The sequence below is a fragment of the Cervus canadensis genome, chromosome X (genome assembly GCF_019320065.1).
Source record: "Cervus canadensis isolate Bull #8, Minnesota chromosome X, ASM1932006v1, whole genome shotgun sequence".
NCBI classification, from domain to species: Eukaryota; Metazoa; Chordata; class Mammalia; order Artiodactyla; family Cervidae; genus Cervus; species Cervus canadensis.
In genome coordinates, this window is record NC_057419.1 from 43,675,171 (window position 1) to 43,702,637 (window position 27,467).

A 27,467-nucleotide genomic window follows, 5' to 3' on the forward strand; every position below is an offset into this window, starting at 1 on the left:
TTTTTTTTTTTTTTTTTTTTTTTTTTTTTAACACTCACACCATGTTCATCACTCCCAAGACAGCTGCTAGATAGCACCAAAGGATTTCTCCTCATCTTATAACCCAGAAAGTGGCACTCATGATCAAGAAGGGATGTTAGAAATAATTGCATTTGCTTGGTAGGCTTATTATCTTCTTAACTGGCTCAACAGAATGGTAAGTTATCCTTTACTAGGGTGCAAACTTTGGAAAAGCTGTCAAATCAAAGAAGAAACAACCTCCCCCAGGTTAATTTTGTGCAAGACAAGTGCTATACTACAAAGATATTTTCAAGAGTAGTTAATCCTTTCAATATGTGTAGATTCCCACTTTTATTCCTGTGCAAAGGGTGACATGTTCTCAACACACTGACTTCTCAAAAAATATGTATTCCCAGATTTATTCTTATCAGATGTTAGTGCTTATGACACACATTTTATGGGAGAGATATTAATGTGCTTTAAATTCAACAATTTTTTAGCTGTCATTAAGCATATTTTTACCTTCATAATCATCAACTAAGCTGGTCTGAAATGTTGCAGGGAGGTCCACATGCATCAGAACTATACCCTAGTAAGAGATTTCGCTTGTCTTCGCTCTGACAGAATTCTAGGAATAAAGTGATAGCTTCTTTTATTCTTCTTATTATTTGACTGCTCTAGGTCTTTGTTACAGTGGGTAGACTTCCCTTGTTGGGCTTAGTTGCCCCAAAGCATGTGGGATCCTAGTCCCCTGTCCAGGGATTGAACCTGCATCCCCTGCATTGGAAGGTGGATGCTTAAGCACTGAACTACCACAAAAGTCCCTGTGATAGTTTCACCAATCAGAGATTTCTGCTCTCACTTCACATTTATCTGAAACCAAAGCCGTAAGTTGCAGATTGGCAAATATTTCTGAAGAAAATATCAAAGATAAAGCAAGAGACTTGGTAAAAAGTCCCTTAGCAGAGTCTCTTGCCTATTTTAATATATTTAGGCTTGAGGGAATAAATTCATGTATACTTGCTGAGATCACCACTATAGTCTAATACTTGGGAAATTCAACCTATATGAAACTTAAGATGTAGAATTTCTAGGACTAATTTTTTCCAGAAATAGATGACTTTATGAAACTGTACTACTGAACAATATCAGTAGCATAAGGTTTTATTTAATTGAGTAAAATCTTTTACAAAAGTGATTATTTTCTTGGAACATGTGGTATTGTTCTTAAGAATCTATTTTAATAGGTATGTAATAAAACTTGTCTTCCTTGTTTTTCCTCTATCTCTAAATTTTAACTTAGTAGTTTATCATTGTTCAAATTGTGATTTAACCTGTAGTTTAAAACTAATAATCAAAAATTGTATAAATAATTTAAGTTTTGCTTTTTGGAACTTTCTGTCATTTGAGAGGAACATTTTTGACCCTTGGTTAAATCCATGAATGCAAAACCGATGGATACAGAGGGCTGACTGTACAGCAATTAAAAAACAAAGACTGACAGAGTGAATTGAAAAATGTGACTCTTCTCAAAATCAATTAAATTAAAAGAAAGTTGAAGTGGGGGGAGAGGAAAAGAAACAAGATGGGGCAAATAGAAATCAAATAGCAAGCTGATAGATTTAAAACTACATATCACTAGTCACATTAAATGAAAATAGTCTTAATACCTTAAACGGTAGACATTGCCAGATCAGATGAAATGCAAGACCTAGGTATATCCTGCCTAAAAGAAATACACATCAAATATAAAAGCACAAGTAAGTTAAAAGAATAGGGAAAAAGTTCTATGCTAGCATTAGTCGAAAGAAAGTGAAAGAGCCTTTATTAATGTTGAGTGAAGTAGACTTCACAGCAGCAATAGTGACAAAAAATATCATTATATAATGATAAAGGGGTCAATTCTTCATGAAGATAAACAATCCTGAACATTTAGGCTAAATTAAAAAAACTGATCCAAAAGGCTGTATATTTATTATATGATTCCATTTATGACACTCTGGAAAAGGCAAAACTATAAGGAAGCAAAATAGATCAGTAGTTGTCAGGATTTGGGGGATTGGGGAAGGGATTGACCCCAAGATTGCTGATTAATAGTTTCCCTTGGATGGAGGTTGAGAAAGGGATTGGCTCTTAAGGGAAAGAAAGAAATTTTGGAGTGATAAGACTTTTCTGTATGGCACCATACTGAAAGATATATCTGTCAAAACGCACAGAATTATACACCACAAAGTGTGATTTTTACTGTATGCAAATTTTAAAAATATTAACCAGGATGCTGGGGAATCCTAGGTTGAAATGCAGACTGTGAAACGTGAAAAGACTGCTTTTCAAAGGACAGCATTACACTAGCACTCTGCTGGGAATGCAGAAGAAAGGATCAGATGTAAATGCTTTGGAAATAGCATTTTGACTGTAAGGACTAAGATGAAAAGAACTGTTCGCAAACATTGCTCTAATCGATAAATTTGTCCATCTCAGTGAGCAATTCTGAAGCATGAATACTGTGACTGAAGAAATAAATATATTGCAGAAAATATAGGTCAACATGCTAGGGTCTGTGGGCCAAATTCAGTTCATTTTTGTACAGCCCACAAATTAAGAACTTTATTTTTTTCATTTTGAGATGGCTGAAAAAATTCAAAGGAAAAATAATACTTCATGATACATGAAAACTTCTATGAGGAATTGGGGCAGACACTAAATGGCTTGCAAAACCTAAAATATTTGTTACCTTGCCCCTTAGAGTAAATATTTGTTGATTTGTAGTAGATAATGAGAATCAGATTTCTCACTGTTGGAGAAAGAGATATAAATCAGCAAAAGAGGACTAGAATAAACCTTGTGGTGTCGGCTTCGAGTCAGAGACATCAGTATGATCTCATGTTTACTTTAATATACATATAGATGTATACTGAAATGTAGTTACATGTGTGTATACATGGGTTACTTTATCTACATACACTCCTAGTTTTGCATATTGAGGAGGCTGCTTTGTGTTATGTGAGCCTATCTCTCATTCTTACTGTCTGTATTAAATGTAAAATATATTTGACTAATCAAAAATGCAACTAACAAAATCAGCACAAAAACACAATTAGACTTTTTTTCTAAAAAAAATGATCTTGAAAGATTATTTGGATCAAAAGCAGCATCTGGAAAATAAAATTTGAACCAAACCTGATCTAAGAAAATTTTTTATGTAATATATTTTCAAAACTCCTGAAAATAATTAAGATCTCTAATAAAATTCTTGGGCAATTTTTTGATAGACCTAAATGAAATTCACACCTGCTGGAAAGTTCTTTAAGTTACTTTCTACATCAGTCTATCAGTCAGGAGGATGAAGATATTAACCAGAGGTTCTCTATCATTTGTTTGCCTCTTCTTTTTCTTTTTTTGTATCCTATTGAACAGAGATTACCTAGCCCCTCCTTGTTTCTCTAAAAGTATCTATGAGAAGGCAGAAATCTTTGAGTTTGCTTGCATAGAATCTTGTAGGAAGCTCAATGTTGGACTTTTATACATGCTTATAAACCATGCATTTTTTCAAAGAAAATGTGTAAAAGGGACAGCCAAGGAAGAAAATGTGTACAAAAGAATATAAAATGTAATTTGTCAACATGTCCATATATCTATGAGCCCCCCATGCAGTCACCCCCAAACAGAAAATCTTTCCCTTCTCTAAACCTCTCTACTTTGGGTTTTTTGTGTACAGAGATCATTCCTCTTGTGGGTATATGGGGCCCTCGGAAAGCAAATTAATTCTTGTACATATCCGAAGAGAAGGAAAATGCTATTCATTTGCTGAACAAATGCATGTTGCACGAATGGTAGAGATATTATATGTATTTAAGCCTTATTACAAAAGGAATATTGAAACACCACATTTCCCAAGATTATGCTTCCCCTCCTTAATATATGCTTTTCACATATGTGTATTTTCCTACTCAAAGGGAGGTGGGGACCTGGAATCCCACTTTCAGCAGCCAAATCTCCTTGCAGGAGTTCCCTGTCTAATCAAAATTTCAAAGAATACCTACAAAGCCTCTACTGTTTCCTCTGCTCTCCTGAAGTGCTTTAACTTCTTCCCTTATCCTCTACCCCTCAAACAACTCTTAGATTAGATTAGAAGACAGTGCAATTTTTAGGCAGAATTTTTTTAGCTTTATTTTCACAGAAGAAAAAGAAAAACCATAAGGATAGCCAGTAGAGGTGGCAGAAAAGGCTTAATAGAATTCTGTACCCATTTCATTAATTTGCTGAGTTTCTTCAGCCATGTCCAACTCTTTGCCATGCTATGCACTGTAGCCCACCAGGCTCCTCTGTCCATTGAAGTCTCCAGGCAAGAATACTGGAGAGGCTTGCCATTTCTTCACAGTCCAACTCACACATCCATACATGACTAGACGGACCTTTGTTGGCAGAGTAATGTCTCTGCTTTTCAATATGCTGTCTAGGTTGGTCATAACTTTCCTTCCAAGGAGTAAACGTCTTTTAATTTCATGGCTGCAGTCACCATCTGCAGTGATTTTGGAGCCCAGAAAAATAAAGTCAGCCACTGTTTCCACTGTTCCCCCATCTACTTACCATGAAGTGATGTGACCAGATGCCATGATCTTAGTTTTCTGAATGTTGAGCTTTAAGCCAACTTTTTCACTCTCCTCTTTCACTTTCACCAAGAGGCTTTTTAGTTCCTCTTCACTTTCTGCCATAAAGGTGGTGTCATCTGCATATCTGAGGTTATTGATATTTCTCCCCACAAACTTGATTCCAGCTTGTGCTTCTTCCAGTCCAGCGTTTCTCATGATGTACTCTGCATATAAGTTAAATAAGCAGGGTGACAATATACAGCCTTGACGTTCTCCTTTTCCTATTTGGAACCAGTCTGGTGTTCCATGTCCAGTTCTAACTGTTGCTTCCTGACCTGCATACAGGTTTCTCAAGAGGCAGATCAGGTGGTCTGATATTCCCATCTCTTTCAGAATTTTCCACAGTTTATTGTGATCCACACAGTCGAAGGCTTTGGCATAGTCAATAAAGCAGAAATAGATGTCTTTCTGGAACTCTCTCGCTTTTTCAATGATCCAGCAGATGTTGGCAATTTGATCTCTAGTTCCTCTGCCTTTTCTAAAGCCAGCTTGAACATCTGGAAGTTCATGGTTCACATATTTCTGAAGCCTGGCTTGGAGAATTTTGAGCATTACTTTACTAGTATGTGAGACAAGTGCAATTGTGCAGTAGTTTGAGCTTTCTTTGGGATTGGAATGAAAACTGACCTTTTCCAGTCCTGTGGTCACTGCTGAGTTTTCCAAATTTGCTGACATATTGACTGCAGCACTTTCACAGCATCATCTTTCAGGATTTGAAATAGCTCAACTGGAATTCCATCACCTCCACTAGCTTTGTTCATAGTGATGCTTTCTAAAGCCCACTTGACTTCACATTCCAGGATGACTGGCTCTAGGTGAGTGATCACACCATCATGATTATCTGGGTCATGAAGATCTTTTTTGTACAATTCTTCTGTGTATTCTTGCCACCTCTTCTTAATATCTTCTGCTTCAGTTAGGTCTGTACCATTTCTGTCCTTTATCTAACCCATCTTTGCATGAAATGTACCCTTGGTATCTCTAATTTTCTTCAAGAGATCTCTAGTCTTTCCCATTCTGTTGTTTTCCTCTATGGAGAATGTTGGATCCCACAAAAAAAAATCCCATGTCCAAGAGCAAAGGAGAAACCCCAGCAAGAAGGTAGGGGGGCAAAATCGCATTTAGAATCAAACCCCATACCCACCAGAGACACTTGGAGGGCTCAAACAAACCTTGTGTGCACCAGGACCCGGAGACCCCACAGAGACCAAGCCAGAACTGTGTTTGAGTGTCTCCTGCAGAGGTACAGGTCAGTTGTGGCCTGCCACAGGGGCAGGGGCTCTGGGTGCAGCAGACTTAGGGTATGGCATAAGCCCTCTTGGAGGAGGTCGCCATTAACCCCACCACAGAGCCTCCAGAACTTACAGGACTGGGAAACAGACTCTTGGAGGGCACAAACAAAACCTTGTGCACAACAGGATCCAGGAGAAAGGAGCTGTAACCCCACAAGAGACCTAGGTGAGAAGGAAATGCAAAAAAGAGGCCACACACACACACACGCTTCCCTGTGGCTCAGCCATAAAGAAATCCTCCTGCAATGCAGAAGCTGCAGGAAATGCCATTCAATCCCTGGGTCGGGAAGATCCCCTGGTATAGGGCATGGCAGTCCACTCCAGTATTCTTGCCTGGAGAATCCCCATGGACAGAGGAGCCTGTCTGGCTACAGTCCAGAGAGTTACAAATAGTCGGATATGACTGAAGCTATTTAGCATGCTGGTATACAAATAGCTGATCATATTGCTGTACAGCAGAAGCTAACACAACATTGTAAAGCAACTGTACTCCAATAAAAAATTTAAAGAAAAAGCCTGAGTTCTAAGTAATCTCTTTCAGAGTTGGGTATGTCCTGTGTGTACATGAGGTTCAGTTCAGTTCAGTCATGTCCAACTCTTTGCAACCCCATGGACTGCAGCATGCTAGGCTTCCCTGTCCGTCACCAAATCCCTGAGCTTGCTCAGACTTATGTCCACCGAGTCAGTGATGCCATCTAACCATCTCATCCCCTTTTCTTCCTGCCTTCAATCTTTCCCAGCATCAGGGTCTTTTCCAATGATTTGGGTCTTCACATCAGATGGCCAAAGTATTGGAGTTTCAGCTTCAGCATCAGTAATTCCAATGAATATTCAGGACTGATTTCCTTTAGGATGACTGGTGTGATCTCTTTGCAGTCCAAGGGACTCTCAAGAGTCTTCTCCAGTACCACTATACAAAAACACCAATTCCTCAGTGCTCAGCCTTCTTTATGGTACAACTCTCACATTTTCACAAGAATACTGGTAAAACCATAGCTTTCACTAGATGGAACTTGGTTGGCAAAGTGATATCTCTTCTTTTTAATATGCTGTCTAGGTTTGTCATAGTTTTTCTTCAAAGGAGCAAGTGTCTTTTACTATCATGACTGCAGTCACTGTCTGCAGTGATTTTGGAATCCAAGAAAATAAAATAAAATCTGTCACTGTTTCCACTTTTTCCCCATCTATTTGCACAAGCAGCATAAATTTGTTTCCTACAATTATGGAGGGTGGAAGTTGAAGATTAGGGTGCCAGCCTAATCAGGTGAGGGCCCCTTTCTGGGCTGTAGGCTTCTTGTATCTTCACAGGTCAAAAGGGGCAAGGGAACTATATAAGGTTTCTTTTAGGCACCACTCTCACGACCTAATCAACACCTAAAAGGCTAATACTAATACTAATCACCTCCTAATACTAATCACCTTGGAGATTTATAAACATATATATTCATAAATCTATTTATAAACATATAAATTTGAGGGAGACACAAACACTCAGATAAGAGCAATAGGACACCCTTATCCAATGATTCACTGCTGCAAGAGGAAGACAACCCAGTTACTGACCTGAAAACAGGACAAACTGAGGTGTAACTTACTCTGGATCAGGACTTGGCTCAAAGTCCCACCCTTGCTTGCTTGCTTCCCCTCCCCTACCCTATTTCCTCATCTTGCCAGGCTCTCCTAGGAACCCATCCTTCATAAAACACTTGCATGAGAATTTTCATCACAGGATCTACTTGTGCGTACCTGACAGTTAAGCCAGTGTATTAGAAAGCCACTATGTCTCTCTGCTCAAGAAGAAACTTCCAGTAGCCAGGTTCCCTTCTTTGAAATTCCTCTGCCTTAAAAGTGAAAATAAATGTTATTTAAGAGGAAAAGTTGGGTGGATATTGAAATAAGCAAATTACACTTCATCTCATGGCACATATGTTCAGATTGCTGAAAATCACGCTTCATAACTAGATTAGTAGAGAAGTAGAAGAAAAATGAGACTCAGTGCCTGTCCATTAGTAAATATATGTATACTCAGAACTGCCTGAAAACAATCAACTTTGAATCAGGTTCAAATTGGCCGCTGCTGAGATAGTGGAAATGAAATTCACCCTCTGAGCCAATGTGCAAATTGTTCTGCTTTCAGTTTGAGCCATAAGAAAAAAACAAACAAAAAGAATTTCCCCTAACTGCATTTCTTTTCTTTTCTTTTCTTTTTTTACAGTTAGTTTAAAAGAGGAAATACTGTTCTGCTAAGTAAAGTCCTAGATATATGAGTAAGATTTCTGTTTATTATGTTTCAAACTCTGTGAAACAACGTTTGACATAAATTGACTTCATGTTTCAGTGCACAGCAGGATTTGTTGTTCATTCTGAATTAATGTTATTCTGGAGCATGCATTGCTGACACTGAGAAGTCAAATCAGGGACTTGAAATGCAATACTAATCAACTTTGAGCTTTTTAAAATCTCATATTTTGGACACCCTATAAATTTGGAACATCTCCTAATTTTGAAAAAATAACCAAACTCGTTCATCAATTCTTGTTGGATACATGCCAGTTTGTCATTAGAACTATATGAAGGACTGGAAAAGTTCATTCTAAGAAGTCTCTTGGTAGTAGCCAGTTTGGGAGTATCTTTCCATCCCAGGGACAAATAGTGTTCCCCTTCTCTATGGGAACTGTTTCCTCTGGGTCACAATATTGATATTTGTTTCACTGTTACTCTATCCCCTAGATAGAGTTGAAGGATAGGGTGATTCAATCAAAATATATACCCTGGGAATTGGGAATAGGATCTGAGAGAATCTAGTGTCAGTCTATGCTGATCTCTTAAAGAGTTGTAAAAGGTTGGGAGCAGGGTTGTTGTGATTATTGCATTAATTTCTAGGGTGGCCATAACAAAATACCAAAAGCTGGGTTGTTAAAAACAACATAAATTTGTTCTCTCACATTCTGGAGATCAGAAGTCTGAAATCAAAGCCATGTTCTCTTTGTTGGTACTAGGGGAGACTCTTTTCCTGCCTCTTCTAGCTTCTGGATTTGATGGGAATCTTTGGGACTCTTTGGCTTGTAGACACATCACTTTAGTCACAGAGTCATCTTCTCCCTCTGTCTTCCTGCTATGCATGTCTGTTTATGTCTAAATTTCCCCTTTTCATAAGGACACTAGTCATATTGGATTAGGGTCCAACATAATGACCCCGTCTTAACTAATTACATCTGCAATGACCTTATTTCTAACATAAATTTTTGCAAGGGACACAATTGAACACATAATAATTGGGTTCCCCTGGAGCAGACCCTGAAATGAGGATACATCTGCAAATAAATCATGAAGTCAGTGTGCACAGGAAAAAATTAATAAGGGACTGATGGAAATAGGGAAGAAAAAAGGAGGAAGAAAAGTCCCAGATAGGATAGAGGAACTCAATCTCATCCTCCAGCAGAATCCTGGAATATGTTATACCTTGGAATATTCCTGATTTGAGGCAAGGAAGTATAACATTCAAATGCCTTCAGCCATTATCATTGGCTAAGACCTAGGGGTGGGGGAATATAAGTTCCCAGGCACTTTCGTTTCTGCTACATCCAGTCAACAGGACTTCATTGTCCCCTTGGCAGGCCTCTAAACAGAGTCACAGGTGCTAACTATTGGAAAGGAAAGTATACCAAAGCTAAGGGATGCATAAAAAGGAATTGGAGAAGGCTGAATGGAACACTGCTGTCTGCTGTAGGTGACATAGCCATCTCTCAACATGTGGCTTGGGTAGCAGAAAAGGCTAATCTTCAGATAAAGAATAAAGAAACCAACTCAAGAAAAAGACCAGAAGGCAGTCCTTTCTGCCTCATCTAGTTCCTTGGCAACTATCATCTCTTTGTGAGGCTCTGCTATATTTTTCCCAATTCATTCCATAGTATTTTCCTATATTACAAAAATAAATTCCTTTACCCTCCTACTTCTTCTCCCTAAGGTATTGTTTCTGTGACCTGCAACCATCCAACCAATCCACCAAATGTGGTGCTCTTCTTGATATGCTTTGGATTCCATCTTGATCAGTGGATTCTATGGGTTTAGTAGGAGGTCGTTTTGAATAAATAGCCGCTCTTACAGATTGCTTTTAAGATGAATTGCCCAAATGTCCCAAACTCAGCACAGCTTCTCTCCGTGTTTTTTTTTTTTTCTTTTCCCTTTTTATGAATGGCACCACCATTCATTCAGTTACCCAAGTTCACAACTCTGAATTATTGCCACTCTCCACACCTTGTCAAATTCCAAGTCCCATGGAACCATCTGAGCCACATTTCTGCATTTCAGAAACCTCCTTCCTTTCCATTTTCACTACTTATCCCCCTTTCAAAACTGCTTTATCTTTTTCTGTTCATTCCTCTACTTACTGAGCATCTGCATTACAGAAAAAAGCAGAAAATACAAATGGGATATTGATGACAGTGACATGTGTTGTTATGTCTTGTGCTGTTTTAAGGGCTTTACTTGCCTTAGTTCATTCAGTTCAGTTCAGTTCAGTTCAGTCGCTCAGTCGTGTCCGACTCTTTGCGACCCCATGAATCGCAGCACGCCAGGCCTCCCTGTCCATCACCAACTCCCGGAGTTTACTCAAACTCATGCCCATCGAGTTGGTGATCTCATCCGCAATCTCTCATATCCTCTTGGTCATGCGCCCTTCTCTCCTCCTGCCGCCCAATTCTCACGAGCATCAGGGCCTTTTCGCAATGAGTCAGCTCTTCGATGAGGTGGCCAAGAGTTTGGGAGTTTCAGCTTCAGCATCAGTCCTTCCAATGAAATCCAGGAGCTGATTTCTCCTTTAGGACTGATCTCCTTTAGGATGGACTGGTTGGATCTCCTTGCAGTCCAAGGGACTCTCAAGAGTCTTCTCCAACACCACAGTTCAAAAGCATCAATTTTTTGGCACTCAGCTTTCTTCACAGTCCAACTCTCACATTCATATATGACCACTGGAAAAACCATAGCCTTGACCAGACGGACTTTGTTGGCAAAGTAATGTCTCTGCTTTTTAATGTGCTGTCTAGGTTGGTCATAACTTTCCTTCCAGGGAGTAAGCGTCTTTTAATTTCATGGCTGCAGTCACCATCCGCAGTGATTTTGGAGACCCCCAAAATTAGTTCATTACATCCTCTTTAAAAATATAAACAAAGTAAAACTTTTTACTGACACATTAGATGTTAAAGTGAAAAGACAGACATAGAAAGTGTAAATGATGTGTTCAGCCTGTAGCCACTCCATAAGGAATTTAGCCAGAGAATTAAGGCTTAGAATAAAAGATTTGAGGGACTATTTTTTGTTTCTCCAAGGAGGTCACATAGCTAGCACCATTCTAGGTACAAGGAGAGAAATAAATGCATTGTGTCCATTGATTGCTTTAGAGCTTAATTCTATGCTGTAACCCACTTTAAGAAAAGCAGTCAAGTCACAGAGCTGGCAAATATTGGACTGCATTTTTTTACAGTCTGTTGACTCGATCTAACATCCATGCTCTCAGCCACTGTGGATCGCTAAGACATGCTGTAGTGGGCAGTTTTCATTATTGTAGCTGTCCAACATTCAGCCTCTTCCTATTGTTGGTGTAGGAGAGGAAAAATCATTTTCTCTCTACCTTTGTAGGCACCGGGCTGAGCCCCTTGTGCCTCTCATAATAACAGATAGATTAACAGGAGAAAAACAAACAGAAGTTTAATAACACATATGGTTGCTATGTACATGGGAGATATCCAGAAAAACTGAGTAGCTCCCTGAAATGGTCCAAGCAAACTTAAATCCTTTGTTCAGCTAAAGATGTTGGGGGTGGGCTGTTAGGGTAGGTTATCAGGAAAAGTGCACTTGTTATGCTGATTTAGATTGTTGCCTTTCCCACTGATGAGTTTCTAGAGATTTAATCATCCACTTCTTCCTGGTACAGAGAGTAAGCTGTTATTGTTTAGTCACTCAGTCGTGTCCCCATGGACTCTTTATGACCCCATGGACTGTAGCCTGCCAGGCTCCTCTGTCCATGGGATTTTCCAGGCTAGAATACTGGAGTGGGGTGCCAGTTCCTTCTCCAGGGGTTCTTCCCCACCCAGGGATCAAACCCAAGTCTCCTGCATTGGCAGGCAGATTCTTTATCATTGAGCCACCAGGGAGATATAATTACCAATATTTTTTTCTTATAAATACAAATGTCTCTTATAGAAGGGTAACTTCTATTCAGTTATCAGAGCTTCTCCTGTGTTAGAAACTTTTTTAAATAAGCAGTTCAAGATAATCCTTATACTAAAGAGGCATATTTGGGGCTGGCATATCCTGCTCTCCTTCAGTGGGAACCCCTCATTTGATGCAGATTCCTGCCTCACATTAGGGAAGATGAAATTGTTCTCTCTCTTTGTGCCCCAGGCTAACCAGGTATCAGGGAGGAAGAAGTTTTCCTCTATCCTTCTAGGTTCTTCTGTCTGATCTAAGAATTAAGTTGACATGAGACAGATACGCAGGAGAAAATCAAAACTTTAGAAATGTGTATACATGGGAGAGAACTGTGAAAGTCACTCAGTCATGTCTGACTCTTTGTGACCCCATGGACTGTATAATCCATGGAATTCTCCAGGCCAGAATACTGGAGTGGGTAGCCTTTCCCTTCTCCAGGGGAGCTTCCCAACTCAGGGATCAAACCCAGGTCTCCTGCATTGCGGGTGGATTCTTTACCAGCTGAGTCACAAGGGAGAGACCTGGGAGAAGTGAGTAACTTGCCAACAAGGCTGGAGCCTTCATCTTAAATACCATCTTCAGCTAAAGACAAGAGGATGTTGGGGGTAGCAGTTTGAGGCTCAAAGCGAGGAAGGCAATTCACATTGTGATAGAAAGCAAATATTTGGTAAACAAATATTTGCTATGCCATGCAGAGACAATAGGACACAAAGAGGAATTTTAACAGACTCTGCTAGGTTCCTCCTTGTCTGTAAGTTATCTATAGTGATAGCTGAACAGGTCCTCTATCTACATTCTCTTAGGTGGTTTTTAGGGCTTTGCTGATAGCTCAGTTGGTAAAGAATATGCTTGCAATGTAGGAGATCCTGGTTTGATTCTGGGTCAGAAAGATCCCTTGGAGAAGGGATAGGCTACCCACTCCTGGAGAATTCCATGGGCTGTTTAGTCCATGGGGTCGCAAAGAGTCAGACACGACTGAGTGACTTTCACTTCACTTCACTTCACTTCACTTAGGCAGTTAGGGGGAAAGGTCAAAGGTTCTTCCTGAGTCCTTTGAGCCTTGATGGTTTTCAGCTCAAAATAATCCATATGCCAAAGAGATACATTTTGGGTTGACAGATTTTGCTCCCCTATACTGGCATAGACCATAACCCACATTCTATCATGGAGTCAGGCAATCACCTCTAGGAATTTGAAACTAGTGAATAACTCAGTGACACAGGGAAAGTTAGGGCATCCTCCTAGTCCCTGAGGACGTGTCAGCAAAAGTGTCCAGCATTGGTGGTGTCCACTGCATAGTGTCTACTCTGTTCTTGGATTTGAGCAACTGCCAGTCAAAATTACTATTTGATATTGAATTTGTTGAATCCAGGGATGAGGAACCTACAGATGCAGAGGGCCAATTGTAAGGAATGTGAACATCCCTGGATTTTGGTATCCAAGGGGTTTGAAGCCTATCCCCTCAGGCATCAAAGAATCTCTCTCTGTCTCTGTCTAGGTCTCTATCTCTGTTTCTCTCTCTCTCTCTCTCTCTCTCTCTATATATATATATATATATATATATATATATATATACACACCTGTCATATTTATATATATATATATATATATAGCAGATTACATATATATTACATAGAATGAAGTGAACCATTTATTTATCATTATGATTATTACCCATTGACTCTAAAGATAAGGCTGCTTTCTGAAAATGTGTCTCAGGGAATTGTGAAGATTAAGTTTCTATTTATATCTACATAGATATATAGAGAAATATATAATGTAATAGTACAGTGAACCACTATTTACAATTGGAAGCATAAATCCATGTTTATATATATACATAGATATGTTAGCTAATGAGAATTGGAATATTTCCTGCCATATCAATAGACAAGGATGTCACAGTCGTCAGTGATTCCAGACTTTGAGAGCACTCAGAAAGGAGAAAAATCACTGTGATCTAATAGCCATCAGGTAGTAGCCACGCTCCATGGGGAGCTCTGAGGAACTCAAGATGTGAAAAACATGATACTGGCCCCAGATAGCAGAGGTGTATGTGAAAGGAATGATTTCAGTGAGCTCAGACTCTTGAATCTTCCCATACATAGAAAAGTACTAAATTCCTTGACTTGAGATATCTGACTTCCTTTAATTAATAATAATTTTTTGATGTTCAGACTTTCTGCCCTTTGTTGCAAACTTCTATATAACCTGACTCCTTCACCAGCTTCCTCAGACCACTTTTCTCAAGGTTACTTGAGATGCTGTCTCTAGGGCTTGAAGTCCTAAAAATTCCTACCAAATAAAACATAGCTCTCAACTTTTAGGTTGTGACTATTTTTTAAGTTTACAGTCGGATTATATGGTCTTTTTTTTTTTTAAACTGACATAGGACTAGTCTCCAAACTTTTTTGATCAAGCACCCTAAATTTATTATTTACAGTCTCTCATGGTTTCTTCTCAGGTTTTAAACATTTCTTTTTTGTTACATTTAAACTTTTCATGTCTTGGGCTAAAGGAGTGAAGGAGGCATTGTGCACCTCCCCATTTTATTTCTGGTGATCAACCAACACCATATTCTGTGAACAGTCTTCCTTGGGTTGAACAACATAAAAACTATCCTTAAAATATACCATAAGACCTGTGTTATAGACCATGTGATTGCTGAAGAATTGTGTGAGAAGGGCACACAAGGCTTCAGTCTGCTTGGATTTTAATCCAAAATCTCAGAATGGGTTTACATGGATTGTGGACCTCAGTCTGATGAGATTGGCCTGGGAGTCTTGCAGTAAGGCCCCTGTGCTACAGGCTTCTTGAGCAATGACTTGCCATTTGCTCTTCTCCAGACAAAGACTGGGGCTTCCCAGGTGTTGCTAGTGGTAAAAACTTGCCTGCCAATGCAGGAGATGTCAGAGACACAGGTTCCGTCCCTGGGTTGGGAAGGTCCCCTGCATGGCAATCCAATCCAGTATTCTTGCCTGGAAAAGCCCAAGGACAGAGGAGCTTGGCAGGCTATGGTCCATGGGGACACAAAGAATTGGACTCGATTGAAGTGATTTAGCACACACAGATATTGATGGTTCTCTTTCCCTCCTGGCGCCTCACTCACCACTTGTTTCTTTCTGAAAAATGTTCTATTTAGGACTACCTTCCCTGCCACTTTGTGTCAAATAATAGCTTTAAGGAAGCCCCCAGCCCAACCCTGCACTAGAACTTGCTCACAAGCAAGGAATTCTTGTGACACTCAGAGAGTTTTGCATTCTACTTAAATCCCAGAGTTTCAGCTTTAGTTCTGATAATTAGTACAATAGTTGTGTGATCTTGGGCAGGTTACTTATGCTCTATGTTCCTCTGTTTCATTGCTTCTCAATGAGGGTAGTAATAGTAACTACCTCACAGCATTGTTAAGATTAAATTAGTTTATACTTAGAACACTTTTGGGCATGTGGTACAGGCTTGATAATTATTATCAATTACTCTCTAATATCTGCAGAATATTTAGACTTATCTTAACATCTACTCCTGTTTTGGTTTGAATTACATTACATTTGGTTGATAGTCTTTTAGGTTATAATTTGTTATTGTGGCTGTTTCTAGCTTTTGTTTAAAATGGAAGTTTCTTCCATTATTGTACATTTCCTTTCCTTTGGGTGAGGGTGGGGGTTGATTTCATATGGGAAGAGAAACCTTTTTGACTTAGTTTTTCAGTATAAGATAAAGAGATCATTCTATGCATATGCAATGTATCCCTGATCAATTCTACAGTTATATGAAGATATATTCTCTTTCTCTCTCTCTGCTTGAGTTTTATTCAATATTTACTTACATATTTTAAAGAATACTTTTATCCAGAAACAATTCAGATATCTGGAGGTGTTTTTTGTTTGTTCTGTCTCTCTCTTGCTTTGTTTTCATTTTTAAAAATCCCCCAAGGTGGCACTAGGGGTAAAGAACCCATCTGAGATGTGGGTTTGATCCTGGGTTACAAAGATCCTCTGCAGAAGGGAATGGCAACCCACTCCGGTATTCTTGCCTAGAAAATCTAATGGACAGAGGAGTCTGGTGGACAGAGGAGTCCATGGTGTTGCAAAGAGTCAGACGCGACTGAGCGACTAACACTTTCACTTTCACTAACCATTGATCTGATAGAAATGCCATTTAATCTGGGGGAACAGGGAGCATGTGATAAAACAGTCCCTCATTTCAATAAGTAACTGAAAAATAATAGGTGCAATTCAATATGAGTAAATTTCAAAATCCCTTTCTCCAGCAATTACAGAAATGTATACAAATTTATAAGCCATTTATCTTTATTTGCCTAATTTTATTTTGCATAAATACAGAAGTTCTCCCATGTAGCTCAGTTTTAAGTTACATTGTGTTTCTCCATTCTTTCTGTAAAGCAAGGCTGATTTTCCTACTTGTACCTCATCAGAGGTTTTATGAGGATCAAATCAGATAATGTACGGAAAGCACTTGAACCCAGCCAGTGCCTGGTATGAAGTAAGTACTTGGTGTTTACTATTATCCTTTCTGGCCTGGCAGAAAGAAATTTATTTCCCTAAGATGTTTTCCTAAGTGTTGAGCTCTGGTCATTTATATCACACACAGAGCTCCCTTCCAGATCTCCTTCCTCCCCATTTCCAGACACACACAAGGAAACCCCACAAGGATGCAAAGTTCTCCTTCTGTGGCCCTTTCTCTAAATTAAATGTTGTGGCTCATCCCAGCTACCTTGTCTTACTTGATTTAGATGAAAAAATCCTTGCTGAAATCACCTTCCAACTGTACTTGAAATGCAGGATTGCAGACTGCTGCCATGCTTCCTCTGGCAATAGATGCTTTTGGAGGTTAAAACACATCAGTGCAACTGTGTATTTAAACTTGTTGACAACAAATTAATCTCAAAAATATACAAGCAGATCCTGCAGCTCAATTCCAGAAAAATAAGTGACCCAATCAAAAAATGGGCCAAAGAACTAAACAGACATTTCTCCAAAGAAGACATACAGATGACTAACAAACACATGAGAAGATGCTCAACATCCTCGTTATCAGAGAAATGCAAATCAAAACCACAATGAGGTACCATCTCACGCCAGTCAGAATGGCTGCTATCCAAAAGTCTACAAACAATAAATGTTGGAGAGGGTGTGGATAAAAAGAAACTCTCTTGCACTGTTGATGGGAATGCAAACTAGTACAGCCACTATGGAGAACAGTGTGGAGATTCCTTAAAAAGCTGGAAATAGAACTACCATACAAGTCAGCAATCCCACTGCTGGGCATACACACTGAGGAAACCAGAATTGAAAGAGACACGTGTATCCCAATGTTCATCGAAGCACTGTTTACAATAGCCAGGACATGGGAGCAACCTAGATGTCCATCAACAGACGAATAGATAAGAAAGCTGTGGCATGTATACACAATGGAATATTACTTAGCCATTAAAAAGAATGTGTTTGAATCAGTTCTAATGAGGTGGATGAAACTGGAGTCTATTATACAGAGTGAAGTAAGTCAGAAAGGAAAACACCAATATAGTATACTAATGCATATATATGGACTTTAGAAAGATGGTAATGATCACCCTATATGCGAGACAACAAAAGAGACACAGATGTAAAGAACAGTCTTTTGGACTCTGTGGGAGAAGGTGAGGGTGGGATGACTTGAGAGGGTAGCGTTGAATCGTGTATATTATCATATGTGAAGTGGATCACTGGTCCAGGTTTGCTGCATGAGACAGGGTGCTCAGGGCTGGTGCACTGGGATGACCTTGGGGGATGGGATGGGGATGGAGGTGGGAGGGGTTTCTGGATGGGGAACACATGTGCTCCCGTGGCTGATTCATGTCAATGTTTGGCAAAAATCACTACAATATTGTAAAGTAATCAGTGTCCAATTAAAATTATTTAATTAATTAAGAAAAAAAAAGGAGTTCCCAAGTGTCACAGTTGTAAAGAATCTGTCTGAAATGCAGGAAACACAGGAGACATGGTTTCGATACCTGGGTCAGGAAGATCCCCTGGGGGAGGAAATGGCAACCCATTCCAGTTTGCTTGCTTAGATAATCCCATGGACAGAGGAGCCTGGCAGGCTATAGACTCCAGTCCATGGGGTCACAAAGAGTCTGACCCAATTGAGCACACACATAAGGGTATGATACATTATCACTTATATTGTATTACTTTATATGTACTCTTTTTTGTGAATTATTATTTTTTTATTATTACTGATATCTATCACTACATTCCTTTTTAAGGTGGGCCATAGTTTAGTTTTATGTATTTATTTAATACATATTTATTTGACTGTGGTGGATACATATTTATTTGACTGTGGTGGGTTTTAGTTGTGGCACACGGGATTTTAATTGCAGCATCCAAGCTCTTAGTTGTGGCATGAGGAATCTAGTTCCCTGACTAGGGATCAAATTCGGGCCCCTTACATTGAGAGCCCAGAATCTTAGCCACTGGACCACCAGGGAAGTCCCTAACATTGCATTCTGATTGTCCTCTCCTCTGCTCCATAAATATCTAGTTTGTGTTTTTTCACTTGTAAGGTCCTACCACTCCCTTTATTATCTACAGAAAAACAACAACAACAGATGCCATTTTCTTCCTCAATTTTTGTCCATCTCCTTATTTTTTTTTCTTTTTTAGTTTTTTATTGAAGGATAATTGCTTTACTGAATTTTGTTGTTTTCACTCAAACATCAACATGAATCAGCTGTAGGTATACATATATCTCCCTTGTTTTGAACCTCTCTCCCATCTCCCTCCCCATCCCATCCCTCTAGGTTGACACAGAGCCCCTGTTTGAGTTTCCTGAGCCATGCAGCAAATTCCCCTTGGCTATCTATTTTGTATATGGTAATATAAGTTTCTATGTTACTCTTTTCTTACATCTCACCCTCTTCTCCCCTCTCCCCATGTCCATAAGTCTATTCTCTATTTCTGTTTCTCCATTACTGCCCTGTAAATAAATTCTTCAGTACCATTTTTCTAGATTCCGTATATGTGTGTTAGAATATGATATTTATCTTTCTCTTTCTGACTCACTTCACTCTGTATGATAGGTTCTAGGTTCAATCACCTAATCAGAATTGACTCAAATGCATTCTTTTTTATGACTGAGTAATGTTCCATTGTGTATATGTACCACAACTTCTTTATCCATTCACCTGGCAATGGATATCTAGGTTGCTTCCATATTCTATCTACTGTAAACAGTGCTGCAATGAACAATGGGATACATGTGTTTTTCAATTTTGATTTCCTTAAGGTATGTGCCTAGGAGTGTGATTGCTTGGTCATATGGTGGTTTTATTCCTAGTTTTTTAAGGAATCTCTATACCGTCTTCCATAGTGGCTGTATCAATTTACATTCCCCAAAACAGTGCAATAGCATTCCTTTTTCTCCACACCCTCTCCAGCATTTATTGTTTGTAGACTTTTTGATAGCAGCCATTCTGACTGTTGTGAGGTGATATCTCATTGTGGTTTTGATTTGCATTTCTCTAATAATGAGTGATGTTGAGCATCTTTTCACGTGTTTGTTAGCCATCTGTATGTCTTCTTTGGAGAAATGTCTATTTAAGTCTTTTCCCCACTTTTTGATTGGGCTGTTTGTTTTTCTGGCATTGAGTTATATGAGCTGCTTGCATATTTTGGAAATTAATCCTTTGTCAATTGTTTCATTTGCTGTTGTTTCCTCCCATTCTGAAGGTTGTCTTTTCACCTTGCTTATAGTTTCCTTTGCTGTGCAAAGTTTCTAAGTTTAATTAGGTCCCACTTGTTTACTTTTGTTTTTATTTCCATTACTCTAGGAGGTGGGTCATAGAGGATCTTGCTTTGATTTATGTCATTGAGTGTTCTGCCTGTGTTTTCCTCTAAGAGTTTTATAGTTTCTGGTCTTACATTTAGGTCTTTAATACATTTTGAGTTTATCTTTATGTATGGTATTAGGAACTGTTCTAATTTCATTCTTTTATGTGTAGCTGTCCAGTTTTCCCAGCACCATTTATTGAAGAGGCTGTCTTTGCCCCATTGTATATTCTTGCCTTCTTTGTCAAAAATGAGGTACCCCTAGGTGCATGGGTTTATTTCTGGGCTTTCTATCTTGTTTCATTGGTCTATATTTCTGTTTTTGTGCCAGTATCATACTGTCTTGATGACTGTAGCTTTGTAGTATAATCTGAAGTCAGGAAGGTTGAGTCCTCCAGCTCCATTCTTCTTTCTCAAGACTGCTTTGGCTCTTTAGGGTCTTTTGTGTTTCCATATGAATTGTGAAATTTTTTGTTCTTGTTCTGTGAAAAATACCATTGGTAATTTGATAGGGATCACATTGAATCTGTATATTGCATTTGGTAGTATAGTCATTTTCACAATATTGATTCTTCCTACCCAGGAACATGGAATATCTCTCCATCTGTTTATGTCATCTTTGGTTTCTTTCATCAGTGTTTTATAATTTTCTGTGTACAGTTCTTTTGTCTCCTTAGGTAAGTTTATTGCTAGAAATTTAATTCTTTTTGTTGCAATGGTGAATGGGATTGATTCCTTCATTGCTCTTTCTGATTTTTCATTGTTGGCATATAGAAATGCAAGTTATTTCTATGTATTGATTTTGTATCCTGCGACTTTGCTAAATTCACTGATTATCTCTAGTAAATTTCTGATACTCTCTTTAAGGTTCTCTATGTACAGTATCATGCCATCTTCAGACAATGAGAGCTTTACTTCTTCTTTTCTGATCTGGATTCCTTTTATTTCTTTTTCTTCTCTGATTGCTGAAGCAAGGACTTCCAGAACTATGGTGAATAATCATGTGAAAGTGAGCACCCTTGTCTTTTTCCTGATCTTAGGGGAAGTGCTTTCAGTTTTTCATCATTGAGAATAATGTTTGCTGTAGGCTTGTCATATATGGCCTTTACTATGTTGAGGTAGGTTCCTTCTATGCCCATTTTTTAAAGAGTTTTAATCATAAATGAGTGCTGAATTTTCTCAAAGATTTTTCTGCATCTATTGAGATGATCATATAGTTTTTATCTTTCAATTTGTTTATGGTGTGCCACATTGATTGATTTGTGTATATTGAAGAATCCTTGCATCCCTGGAATAAACCCAACTTGATCATGGTATATGAGCTTTTTTACGGGTTGCTGAATTCTGTTTGCTAAAATTTTGTTGAGGATTTTTGCATCTATGTTCATCAGTGATATTGGTCTGTAGTTTTCTTTTTTTGTGTTGTCTTTGTCTGGTTTTGGTGTCAGGGTGATGGTGGCCTCATAGAATGAGCATCCCCTTATATTTTCATTTGACAGGTTTCAGGAATTCTACTCCCCACAATATGTCACCTTGGCATACTGGAAATTTCAAGCTGTAGGAATTTGAGAAATTGCACGTACAGTAAGGACTTTCTGATCTTCCCCTGAAGCAGGTTGTAAAACCCTTATGTGAAAGGTGCCATCCTTTTACCTTCAGGAAAGGAACATCCTTCCCTCCAAAGATGGAATCTCAAAGATCAGGCCTTGCCAAAATTTCTCTCAGATTACTATATTGACCTCATGTTCTCTGTCCTGTCACATATTTCCATGACATGGAAAGATATTTAATAGTCATCAAACCTGGCAGAAGAACACTCAAGTTTAATCATTTCTTCAGGTCTTCATGTTCTTATGAAGACTCCTGCTGCTGCTAAGTCACTTCAGTCCTGTCTGTCTCTGTGGAACCCCATAGACAGCAGCCCACCAGGCTCCTCTGTTCCTGGGATTCTCCAGGTAAGAATACTGGAGTGGGTTGCCATTTCCTTCTCTCATGAAGAATTCAGAGTCATGTAAAACTTGTGTTGTCTAAATGTATATGCTTTCCCTTGTTAATCTGTCTTTTGTTCCTGGAGTCCCAGTGGAGAACTTAAAAGGGTAGAGAGAAAAGGTATTTTCCTTCCCTATACTAACTTTCCAAATAGCAGCAACTCACTTTTTTCCATGAGGGGAACCAGCCTTTTAACTAGGTTCCTCTAAGATCTTCTCTCATTTTTGCTAGATAATTTGCATTTCTAGACCTAGGATTGAGAAGTTTCACATAATCACAGACTGGTGGTGGTGATTTAATCACTAAGTCACGTAAGACTCTTGTGACCCCATAGACTGTAGCCCACCAGGTTCTTCTGTCCATTGGATTTTCCAGGCGAGAATACTGCAGTGGGTAGCTATTTCCTTCTCCAAAAGATCCTCCCCACCCAGGGATCAAACCCAGATCTCCTGCATTGCAGGTGGATTCTTTACTGTTGAGCTACCAGGGAAGCCCAATCACAGACTAATTTCTTTAAAAATTGTGTTAAAAGATAAACTGAATATCTACCTAAAGAAACAAAAGACCTATACATAGAAAACTATAAAACACTGATGAAAGAAATCAAAGAGGACACAAACAGATGGAGAAACATACCGTGTTCATGGATTGGAAGAATCAATATTGTCAAAATGGCTATTCTACCCAAAGCAATCTATAGATTCAATGCAATCCCTATCAAGCTACCAACGGTATTTTTCACAGAACTAGACCAAAGAATTTCACAATTTGTATGGAAATACAAAAAACCTCGAATAGCCAAAGTAATCTTGAGAAAGAAGAATGGAACTGAAGGAATCAACCTGCCTGACTTCAGACTCTACTACAAAGCCACAGTCATCAAGACAGTATGGTACTGGCACAAAGACAGAAATATAGATCAGTGGGAACAGAATAGAAAGCCCAGAGATAAATCCACAAACCTATGGACACCTATCTTTGACAAAGGAGGCAAGGATATACAATGAAAAAAGACAACCTCTTTAACAAGTGGTGCTGGGAAAACTGGTCAACCACTTGTAAAAGAATGAAACTAGAACACTTTCTAACACCATACACAAAAATAAACTCAAAATGGATTAAAGATCTAAATGTAAGACCAGAAACTATAAAACTCCTAGAGGAGAACATAGGCAAAACACTCTCCGACATAAATCACAGCAAGATCCTCTATGACCCACCTCCCAGAATATTGGAAATAAAAGCAAAACTAAACAAATGGGACCTAATGAAACTTAAAAGCTTTTGCACTACAAAGGAAACTATAAGTAAGGTGAAAAGACAGCCCTCAGATTGGGAGAAAATAATAGCAAATGAAGCAACAGACAAAGGATTAATCTCAAAAATATACAAGCAACTCCTGCAGCTCAATTCCAGAAAAATAAATGACCAATCAAAAAATGGGCCAAAGAACTAAACAGACATTTCTCCAAAGAAGACATACAGATGGCTAACAAACACATGAAAAGATGCTCAACATCACTCATTATCAGAGAAATGCAAATCAAAACCACAATGAGGTACCATTACACGCCAGTCAGGATGGCTGCTATCCAAAAGTCTACAAGCAATAAATGCTGGAGAGAGGCTGTGGAGAAAAGGGAACCCTCTTACACTGTGGTGGGAATGCAAACTAGTACAGCCACTATGGAAAACAGTGTGGAGATTCCTCTTAAAAAACTGGAAATAGAACTGCCATATGACCCAGCAATCCCACTTCTGGGCATACACACTGAGGAAACCAGATCTGAAAGAGACACGTGCACCCCAATGTTCATCGCAGCACTGTTTATAATAGCCAGGACATGGAAGCAACCTAGATGCCCATCAGCAGATGAATGGATAAGGAAGCTGTGGTACATATACACCATGGAATATTACTCAGCCGTTAAAAAGAATTCATTTGAATCAGTTCTAATGAGATGGATGAAACTGGAGCCCATTATACAGAGTGAAGTAAGCCAGAAAGATAAAGAACATTACAGCATACTAACACATATATATGGAATTTAGAAAGATGGTAACGATAACCCTATATGCAAAACAGAAAAAGAGACACAGAAATACAGAACAGACTTTTGAACTCTGTGGGAGAAGGTGAGGGTGGGATGTTTCAAAAGAACAGCATGTATACTATCTATGGTGAAACAGATCACCAGCCCAGGTGGGATGCATGAGACAAGTGCTCGGGCCTGGTGCACTGGGAAGACCCAGAGGAGTCGGGTGAAGAGGGAGGTGGGAGGGGGGATAGGGATGGGGAATAAGTGTAAATCTATGGCTGATTCATATCAATGTATGACAAAACCCACTGAAATGTTGTGAAGTAATTAGCCTCCAACTAATAAAAAAATTAAAAAAAAAAAAAAGATAAACTGAGACACATACACATCTTAAGAGTTGAGTTAAGCAAAAAATCTATTCCAGTCAGGCAGTGCCAAACCAGAAATAATTCAGAGTGCCCCACCGACAGAAGCTGGGAGAGAGACTTTTATAGAGAAAAGACAGAAGCAAACTAGGGAAATTAATGATTGGCTATAGCCTAAAGCCTAGTTGACTGTTTGTGATTGGTTGTCGTTAGGTTTCAATTCTGTAATCTTGAGGCATTTTACAGGCTTAAATTTTGGTTTGCTGTATGCAGACGCCTTGGTATCAGAGCCATGCCAGTCTAATGGCTTCCATTTTAAATTAATTTAACAGTTGGAAAACTACAGCTTTTTATTTTGTTTTATAGGAGGTAGTGTTTTGCAATGGTTCAATATGTGGATTCTGGAGGAAATAAAGACCTGAATTTTAATTCTGGTTCTGTGGCTTTCTAGATATATGATGGTGAGCACATTACCCCTCCAAGCTTCAATTTTCTCAACTATACTTTTTGAAAGTAGTACTTATAAGATTATTGAGAAAACTAGATGATGCATGAAAGGCACCTAGCTTAGGCGTTCAGAAATTGGGGTCTCTTTCTTGCACTTTGAAATGGAATTATACATATCATGATGTAATATGTTTTTAAACATATGTGAAATGTGTCTACTTACATCAACATGACACTGCAATTGCAACTAAGAACTGAGATCACCGGTGTCAACATGACTTAGTTATTTGCTATGGGAAAATCTTGCCCAGAAAGGAAAAGACTATAAACCAATAAATAGCTTCACTCTTTGCTTCAGGAGATTTCTACAAGTCAATTTATCTGAGACAACAGTCTGCTGTCCTGGAAAACAATTCATTTACCAAATAGCAGTGTATTTATCAAGGTTTCCTTCAAGATCTTGTGTCTACAAATACTAATCTATTATGTCACAAAATTTTCTCAAGCCCAATTTGGCCAACACTGAAAGTCGCACCTTAAATTAGGCCCCAAACTCTTTAAATATCCCTCATTTGACCTTCTTATTCTTATCTGACCCTTGGCTACTCATTTGACCGCATCTCCTGTCACATCCTACTCATCTTTACTCAATTTCAGCGACATCAACACTCTTGCAATTTCTCAAATGGTCCAGGTATACTGGGTTTTAACTCGCTAATATATTTATCTCATTCTCTCATTTCCTTCAAGTCTATGTTCAAACATCCCATTGTCGTTATGCATTTGCATGCTCAGTCGTGTCCGACTCTTTGTGAACCCATGGACTATAGCCACCAGGCTCCTCTGTCCATGGGATTTTCCAGGCAAGAATACTTGAAAGTGAAAGTCACTCAGTTGTGTCCTACTCTTTGTGACCCCATGGACTGTATAGTCCATGGAATTCTCTAGGTCAGAATACTGGAGTGGGTATCTTTCTCTTCTCCAGGGGATTTTCCCAACCCAGGGATCGAAGCCAGGTCTTTCACATTGCAGGCATATTCTTTACCAGTTGAGCCACAAGGAATACTTGAATGCATTGAAATTCCTTTATCTAGGAGATCTTCCTGACCCAGGGATCAAACCCACCTCTCTTGCATTGCAGGCATATTCTTTACCAGTTGAGCCACAAGGAATACTTGAATGCATTGAAATTCCTTTATCTAGGAGATCTTCCTGACCCAGGGATCAAACCCACCTCTCTTGCATTGCAGGCAGATTCTTTACCTCTTGAGCCACTGAGGTTTCCAAAATATCCCAGAATCAGTTATTTTCCTAATTACTTCATATCAAATGGTCTTCTCAGTTCTATCTGATTTTTTTCTCCATAGAACTTATTATAACTTAGCATATTGTATCTGTTTGCTTGTGTGTGTGTGTGTGTTCCTCACACTAGAATATAAACACCATGAGAAAAACAACTTTATTTTTGTTTGTTCTTATATCCCTACTGCCTAAACAGTGGCTGGATCATAATGGGACCTCAATAAATATTTACAAAATAAAGGGGTAAATTGAATGAGAAGTGAAAATATGAGGACACTGAATTCCATTTGCTGACATTTGCTAGAAGCAGTCGTTTCAGCTAGACTGTGATAACCAAAGGGGGCTTCTGGCATGAACCAAGCTGTTAGAACAGCCCTATCCAAAACCAGTCACAACCATTCCTTTCTTCAAAACCTTTGATGGTTTCCTATATATCAGGAGTTGGCAAACTATGCACCATGGACCATATCCATTCTGATTCCTGTTTTTTTCTTTTTTTAATTGGAGGATAATTGCTTTGCAATGTTGTGTTGTTTTCTGCCATACAACAATGTGAGTTGACACAGGAATGGATAAAAAAGTTGTGGTACATATATACAATGGAATATTACTCAACCATTAAAAGGAACAAATTTGAGTTAGTTGAACTGAGGTGGCTGAACCTAGAGCCTGTTATACAGAGTGAAGGAAGTTAGAAAGAGAAAAACAAATATCATATATTAGCACATATATATATATGAAATCTAGAAAAATGGTACTGATGAACATATTTGCAGGGTAGGAATAGAGACAGAGACATAGAGAATGGAATGATGCCTGTTTTTTTAAATAACTTTTATTGCAACACAGTCAATGCTCATTCATTGTTGTATTGTCTATGGAAGCTTTCCTGCCTCTACAGTAGAGCTGAGTAGTTGTAAGGAAACATATGGTTCACAAGCCTAAAATATTTATGATTTGGTCCTTTATTTCAAAAAGCTTAATGACCTTTGCTATTGGCTAAGATGAAATACAAAGTTGTTCAGACTTGTCTCCTTCCTAGAAGAACAGTGTGGGATTTCGCTCAGAGCTTGGAATCTAATGGACTTCCTTGGTGGCTCAGACAGTAAAGAATCTGCTTGCAATGCAGGAGACACAGGTTTGATCCCTGAGTCAGGAGGATCCCCTGGAGAAGGGAATGGCTAGCCACTCCAGTATTCTTACTGGGAGAATCCCATGGACAGAGGAGCCTGACAGGTTACAATCCACGAGATCAAAAAGAGTCAGACATGACTGAGCTACAAACACTTTCACTTCACTTGGAATCACATAGATTCAAATGTCAACTCTGAAAATTATT

The 27,467-nt window shown here is 38.9% G+C and overlaps 1 long non-coding RNA gene across 1 annotated transcript in view; it reads right to left on the bottom strand.

Annotated features, from left to right (window-relative positions):
• LOC122434573 overlaps nucleotides 1-9,538 on the bottom strand; it is an 11,580-nt gene extending 2,042 nt beyond the window's left edge. Inside the window, exons 1-2 of the long non-coding RNA XR_006267418.1 lie at nucleotides 9,527-9,538; nucleotides 8,847-8,852 (exon numbers count right to left, since the gene is read on the bottom strand). This is a non-coding gene — a long non-coding RNA (uncharacterized LOC122434573). The remainder of the gene's footprint in view (nucleotides 1-8,846; nucleotides 8,853-9,526) is intronic.
• Between the last annotated feature and the right edge of the window lie 17,929 nt (nucleotides 9,539-27,467).